At 35.2% G+C, this 7,061-nt stretch overlaps 1 pseudogene; it reads left to right on the top strand.

Annotated features, from left to right (window-relative positions):
- The first annotated feature begins 5,580 nt into the window (after positions 1-5,580).
- LOC120615741 (uncharacterized) overlaps positions 5,581-7,061 on the top strand; it is a 16,581-nt pseudogene continuing 15,100 nt past the window's right edge.

The raw sequence follows: 7,061 nt of genomic DNA, 5'->3' as shown, positions 1-7,061 counted from the left end.
TTAGTGGTGGAATTCACTGGTGAAGCCATCTGGGCCTGGACTTTTCTTTTGGGTAGGTTTTTGATGATTGTTTCAATTTCCATACTGCTGATTAGTCTATTTAGATTTTCCAGTTCTTCTTGATTCAGTCTAGGAAGGTTTTACCCTTCTAAATACTTGTCCATTTCTTCTAGGTTATTAAATTTGGTGCTATATACTTTTTCGTATATTTCTTGTATGATCCTTTGTCTTTCTGTGGTGTCTGTCATAATTTCTCTTCTTTCGCCCCTGATTTTATTTATTTATTTCCTTTCTCTTTTTTCTTCAGTGTGTCTAGCCAGGGGTTTGTCAATTTTATTAACCTTCTCAAAGAACCAGCTCTTTGTGGCATTTATTTTTTCTATTGTTTTTGCTTGTTTGTTTGTTTTTAATTTTATTTAATTCTGCTCCGATTTTGATTATTCCTTTCCTTCTGCTGAATTTAGCCTTCATTGTTTTTTTTTTTTTTCTTTTCTAGTTTTTTGCATGGAGTGTTAGGTTGTTTATTTGGGCTCATTCTTGGTTTTTGAGATAGGCCTGTAATGATATGAACTTTCCTCTTATGACCACTTTTGCCATGTCCCAAAGGTTTTGATATATTGTACTATCATTATCATTCGTTTCTATGTATCTCTTGACCTCTCTTTTTATTTCTTCTCTGACTCAGTTATTCTGCAGTAGCATGTTGTTTAATCTACAAGTATTTGTGGTTCTTCCTGCTTTCTTTTTGCAGTTTATCTCCAGCTTCAAAGCATTATGATCAGAGAATATGATTGGTATGATTTCAATCCTCTTACATTTTTTGAGGCTATATCTGTGTCCCAGTATGTGGTCAATCCTTGAGAATGTTCCATGTGCACTTGAGAAGAATATATAAGCAGCTGTTTGGGGAATGAAAGGCTCTGTAAATGTCAATGATGTCCAGTTGGTCTAATGTGTTATTTAATGATGTTATTTAATGATGTTATTTATTGATTTTCTGTTTAGATGATTTGTCCATACCCGACAGTGGTATATTTAGGTCCCCTGCTACAATAGAGTTTTGGCCTGTTTCTTCCTTTAGTTCTTTAGTAATTGCTTTATGTATTTTGGGGCTCCCTGATTGGGAACATAGATATTAGAAGTGTTTTGTAGAATAATAAATCTTGATAAGAAAATATATACATATTGATCAGCTGCAGCCACTGTATGTGGAATTCTTCTCATGTCTACATGGGTTTTCTCCACATACTCAGGTTTCCTCCCACATCCTAAAGATGTGTACATTAGGTGAATTAGCGTTTCTAAATCGTCCCGGTCTCAGTAAGTACTAAAGGTGTGTGTGTGTGTGTGTGTGTGTGTGTTTGTGTAAGGGCTTTCTTTCCAGGATGTGTTCTGCCTTGCACCTTGAGCTGCCAGGAGAGGCACTGGACACCTGCCACATTGAACTGGAATCAGCAGGTTGGAAAATAATTATCTTGCTTGTTTTTATTCATTTTTCTTAAATGTATATATAGCTCACATTTACTTCAATATTTAATATTCGAAATGTTTGGGTCTTTATAGAAATTTAGGGATGTTTTTGTGACCAGAAATATGCCATAGAAAGAAAATTGCATAAAAAGAGTCTACTAGTACAAAAATATACTAAAGCAATAGGCCAATATAAGTCATAAAAATATTTTTTTCACACATTTTCACAAAAATCGTTAATAAAAATTCAGAAAAAAATTTTATTCTTGTCAGTGTCTGCATTGTAATCTGAAACATTCAACCTCTTTTTAATTGGCACAAAGTTATTATCTTCATCGCTCAAAATATTTGTAAATACTACTTCGGTTTCATTATTTATGTTTATGTTTTTGGATGTTCTTTTTTCCAACCCCATCTTTTGCTAAGTTTTCATAAATTTTTAGATATTCACTGCAACAGTTTTCTAAATCTTTTTGAAAATTTAAGACTTGTTAGGTGTTTAGATCGATATCTAGAATTGCATTTTCTAATTTTGTGGCCAATTGAAGAGCATTATAAATATTTTCTGCAGTGAATGAAACTGGTTTAAGGTCATTGCTTTATTTATCGGCAGGTTGGGCTTCAGACATTAAGTGAATTAACTCATCATCAATTAATTCGTGATCAACCAGTAATTCATTAATATCATCTACATTCAAATTGTCAGACCCTTCTTCTTGAAATTTATTTAATATATTAATAATGCCAGTCAATCTCTCTTCAGCTGTTGGAACCTTATTCCCTGGTACAACCACTTCTGGCCATTTTGCTCTCTGGCAAGCATTTAAAGTTGACAGCTTTATATCACTCCTAGCTAAAGCAATATTTTTGATACAACTTAAAATTGTGTATTTATTCCAGGCTTCTGTAACTGCAAGTGATTCATTATCTTCATTTGTTAAAAATATCATTAAAACTCCGTTTAATATAATTAATCTTAAAGGTGGAAATAACACCTTGATCTAAAAGTTGGATCAAGGAAGTTGTATTTGGAGGCAAAAATACAATTTTTATATTTGGATGTTCTAAATTGTGTGGATGACCAGGTGCATTATCTAAAAGTAAAAGCATTTTAAAAGGATTTCATAAGAATTTTTTCTTCATATAATTTTCAGCTTCTACAGCAAAACTTTTGTAAAAACAGTCCCCCAAAACATCAGTAGTCGCCCGTGCTTTTTTATTTGCCATCCAATGAACAGGAAGATCATTAATATTTGTGTATTAGTAAGTATTAGTTCTTCATACTTTGCTGAGTTAAGCTATGGTTTTTTAGAAAGAGTAATGGCCAATAATGGAAATGAAAAAGAAAGAACCATGTAAAATGAGACTGCGTAAATGGAAACCACATATAAAAAGTCCATGTAACTGGGGGGAGTATTTACCATGTATAAAAACCTTACCTAAAAAAATACCACGTAAATCAAGGGACAGGTGTATATCCTTATCAAATTGTACAATTTCAATGTATGCATTTTATTGTTTGTCAATTAAACCTCTTTGAAAATGTTAAAATTGATAAATATTCATTGTAAAATAAACATGGGAAAATTATTTCAAATGAAAATTTCAGTAAAATAAAAATTAATACAGAAAATATTTAAATTTTTAATAGCATTTAATAGGGAATTGATCAAAGAATTAAATTGGGTGAGTTGAGATCACTCTAAATATGCTTTCTCAGCAAAAATAGTCAATGAAATGTAATTCTGAATCAAACATTTGTACATATAAGCAAGAAATCAACATATCCTTAGGGTCCAAATATCTACTGTGTCAAAATGGGTCAAAATGTTAGAATAAAAATGGCTTAGACCCAATTGGGATAATTGAAGTAATAGTGAATTACATCCCATCAATGAGTTTACAACATAGATGAAGAAATAACACTTGCATATAGTAGTTATATAATAATTAAATCATCTAGAGAGTATATGATTTCACTTATAATTGTATTGGAAAATTAGAGATTAAGAGTTAAAAAAAATCTTTATGGAGGGTTTGGAACTTGATCTGAGCCTGGAAGGATGGTGGCACATACAGAGCAGAAAGGATATGACACCTTAGGATGAGACAATGACAGAAAGGAACATGTACTGTTTTGGAGACAGTATTCATCATGGCCTAACCAGAGCAAAGGGGGCATATTGAGGGGAATGGAAAATAAGCTTGCATAGGTGGGACGAAACTAGGTTAAAAATGGTCTTGAAATCAGAAAGAAGTGATTAGATTAGATTCCTTAGACAAATTTCTCAAAGAGGATCTGGTATCTTTACACTTGATGAGTTTAAGCAGAGAGAAACTGGAGTTAGGAACATTAACTGTTATGGTAGACTAAGGTAGTGGTATTAGAAATGTATGGGAGACAAATTTTAAAAAGATTTTAAAGGAAGACTCAAGACTTGGAGACAGATTATACATTTATTTCCTTCAAATTGCTAGTTCTATTCCTTGTTTCCTTGACATTTGATTGCTATCTAGTGCTAATTTAACATTTATGTCTTCTTTCACATTCGTTTTTAAGAATAATCACATAATCATGTTTATGTAATCTAAGCCTTGGATCTTTTCTATTCTTATTCAAGCATAGTGTATCATCTAGTTCTTCCTGATTAACTTATTCAATATTAAAAATTTTGAGTTTAGTTTTATTAATGTTTTTGTATAATTGTGTTCTATCATAACCTTATTTCATAATCTGATATATTATTTATTCTCATTTTTTTATACAAGATTCATTTTTAAATGGAAATATCAATCTGTAATTTTAAAAACTTACTTTAGTTTTTAGAATTAAATTTAATTCTCTGTATTATGCCTTAACAATTCAACATTTATTATAGTTTTTTCTTCTTACTGTTCTTGTGCATTCTAAATTGAATACCATCATCAATTATATTCCATATGGTCCTCTGGACTCTTCCTTTGCAAAATAAACAGATTTCTGGCACAGAAAGCTTCTTTTTTTGTGAGATTGCTTAGAGAATATCTCCGCTTTTGGAGAGAGGAAAAAGAGACAGCTGGCAGAGCCTTTCTCCCTCACTCTGACCCTAACTTGCTTTATTCCAAGTGCACAATTGCCTAGAGTAGGCTAAACTACATGAGTTAGTAACCCTCAACAAGCTAAGCAACCAGTCTCCAGCAAATGGTTACTCTTGCAAGCCAAGCAGAGTATTTTTAAAAAGATTATCTTCAGAAGGAATTTTCAACAAATGTCTTATCTGAAATAAGCTTTATGTTGTTTCATCACACCAACCCATTACCCTCCTTTTACTGCCACCACATCAATTGCTTTGACCTAAAGGTCAAACTCAGTCTTAGATCAAAACAAAACAAACAAGAACAAAACTCTTCCTCGACAGTCTCAAATCCAAACCCATCCCCTTCCTGCCATCCCCAATATATTCCCTTTGTTAAGACTCTAGTCATCTCTCTCTCTTGGAGTATTACAACAACCTCTTAACTAGTCCCCCTACTTCTGGTCTTGCTTCTAGTCCTTTCTATTCTCCATACTGTTGTCGGAGTGACTTATCAAAAACGGTCACTTACCAACTTCCCTACTGCCTACAGAAGAAAGTCCAGCTGCCTTGGCATGCCATACTAGACTTTTCATAATTTGACTCCTGCCTATTTATCCAGTCTCATCCTTCACCACTCACTTGCTTTGTATTTTATGCTCTAGTCTACCCATACTGGAGTACTTACATTTCCTGCCACACAACATGCTGTTCCTCTTGATAGAACTGATCTCCCTCCACAAACTGTTTCTTTTGGGTAACTCGTACTTATCCTTCAGGATTCGGTTCAGGAAATACTTTTCCAAAAAGCCTTCCTCTAACTTCTCTTCAGTTGGCTTCCATCCAGTTCAATGTGTTCTCAAAACTCTCTGTGCTTATACTATTATATTAATTTTTATAGTATATTATCACCTTTTTGTCTTGTTTCCTCTCATTCAGATATGAATTCCTGAAAGGCAGGGACTGTGTCAGATTTGTATCTGCGTTCTATCACACGGTAGATATTCAAAAATGTTTTGTTCTGGAAGGGACAAAGACAGAACCTGCTGCTGTCGCCATGACCCACAGTAACCAACATGAGCTTGCCAGCCAGAATATGAAAACTCGGAGTGACTAGATTAAGCTAAAGTGCCAAGATGATGGGCTTTCTGTTGCTGCCCACAAGCAGCGGGACTCAGAGATCATAGAGCAGAAGCAAAAAAGGCAAACGAGAAGAAGAACCCAAGTAGCTTTGTGGCTTCGTGTCCAACCTTCTTGCCTTTTGCTTCTGTGCCTGGAACCAGTGCACATCTCCTCTTGTAGTACTCACAGGTCCCAGCGCTGATAGCATTCTCTTTGCCCTGAGTCTGCAATGGGTTCCTTTTGTGCTTCCTTCCCCTCAGGTGGCTTCTCTCTCCTGGGTGACTCCTGGGGGTGAGGGGGATGCCCCTCCCCAGTGTATTTTATTCCTGTGGCACTCACCCCAAAATATTAAAAGTAGCTTTGTAATTCCTAGAAAAAATATTTTGTTACATAAATAGAAGAATACAAAGGTGGCTACCATATAAGCCTCAGGATCACCAGCTTATATTTAGCTCCTGGGTACCATTTAAAAAGTCTGGTCACAATCCCTTTTGAGGCACACATATATGTGTGTTAAGAATTTAAATCCTTTAATCCTAACACCTGCAATAGAAATTTTTTTTTTTTTTTGCAATCACATTCTAAACTCTGTTCTCTACATCGTAGAATTCAACACAAAGCTGCCATGTTTCAGAGTTTTGTTATTTGCAACCTTGGGTCCCTTCTCAGACTTACGGTTTCGTCTGAAGACACTAACAACTAATTTCATTCGATGTGAATGCCCCTCCCCACCCCGATTCTTGGGAGCCTCAGACTCTAGCCTTGTGAGCAGCTAAACTCCACTGTTTACTGCCCATGTCCTAAGGCCAAATCCAAGAAAGGTTTTCCAGCTCAAAAAATGTTCCTGCTGTTTGGAGTAGAGGGCACAGATCCTGGGTGTCATAACAAAAAATGTTAATCTGTACACCGGTATATGGAAGCATGTAAAGCTAATTCATAACAGTCTATGACACTTCTATGAACCTAAAAGCATCTTGCCAGACCTATTTAAATTGTATGCATGTGGGAGAATTGTACTCATAGCTATTTTTAGAATTTTAGATCATCTTCCACAAACATGCCAAGGTACCCTCAGTAGTCTGTTAGAGATCGAAAATGTTTTCAAAGAAATGGGCCAAGTTTCCAATTCCTGATATGGCAGGGCTAATTAGAAAATGCCGATTCTTATTGTGGATTAAGAGGATGGACAGCAGGTCTACCGGCTTTCTAATAAGGGGCGAAACAGATTGTTGATCTGCTAACTTTAGAGAAAGGATCAGTAGGTGACAGTGAGCAGCAGCTCTTGCAAATGGCTGGCAGTGGGAAATCTCATGGGCTGTGGGAGAAGGGAACTGGAATTACTGAGAAGTCTGTGTGCCACCATTGGTGGGAGTACTGTATATACTGCTATCCCTCTTCACGATATACTTTCTTCTA

Source organism: Pteropus medius, unplaced genomic scaffold, assembly GCF_902729225.1.
Source record: "Pteropus medius unplaced genomic scaffold, Ma_sr-lr_union100, whole genome shotgun sequence".
Classification (NCBI taxonomy): Eukaryota; Metazoa; Chordata; class Mammalia; order Chiroptera; family Pteropodidae; genus Pteropus; species Pteropus medius.
Note: the sequence above shows the minus strand (reverse complement) of the source record. Positions and strands in the feature narration are given on the sequence as shown.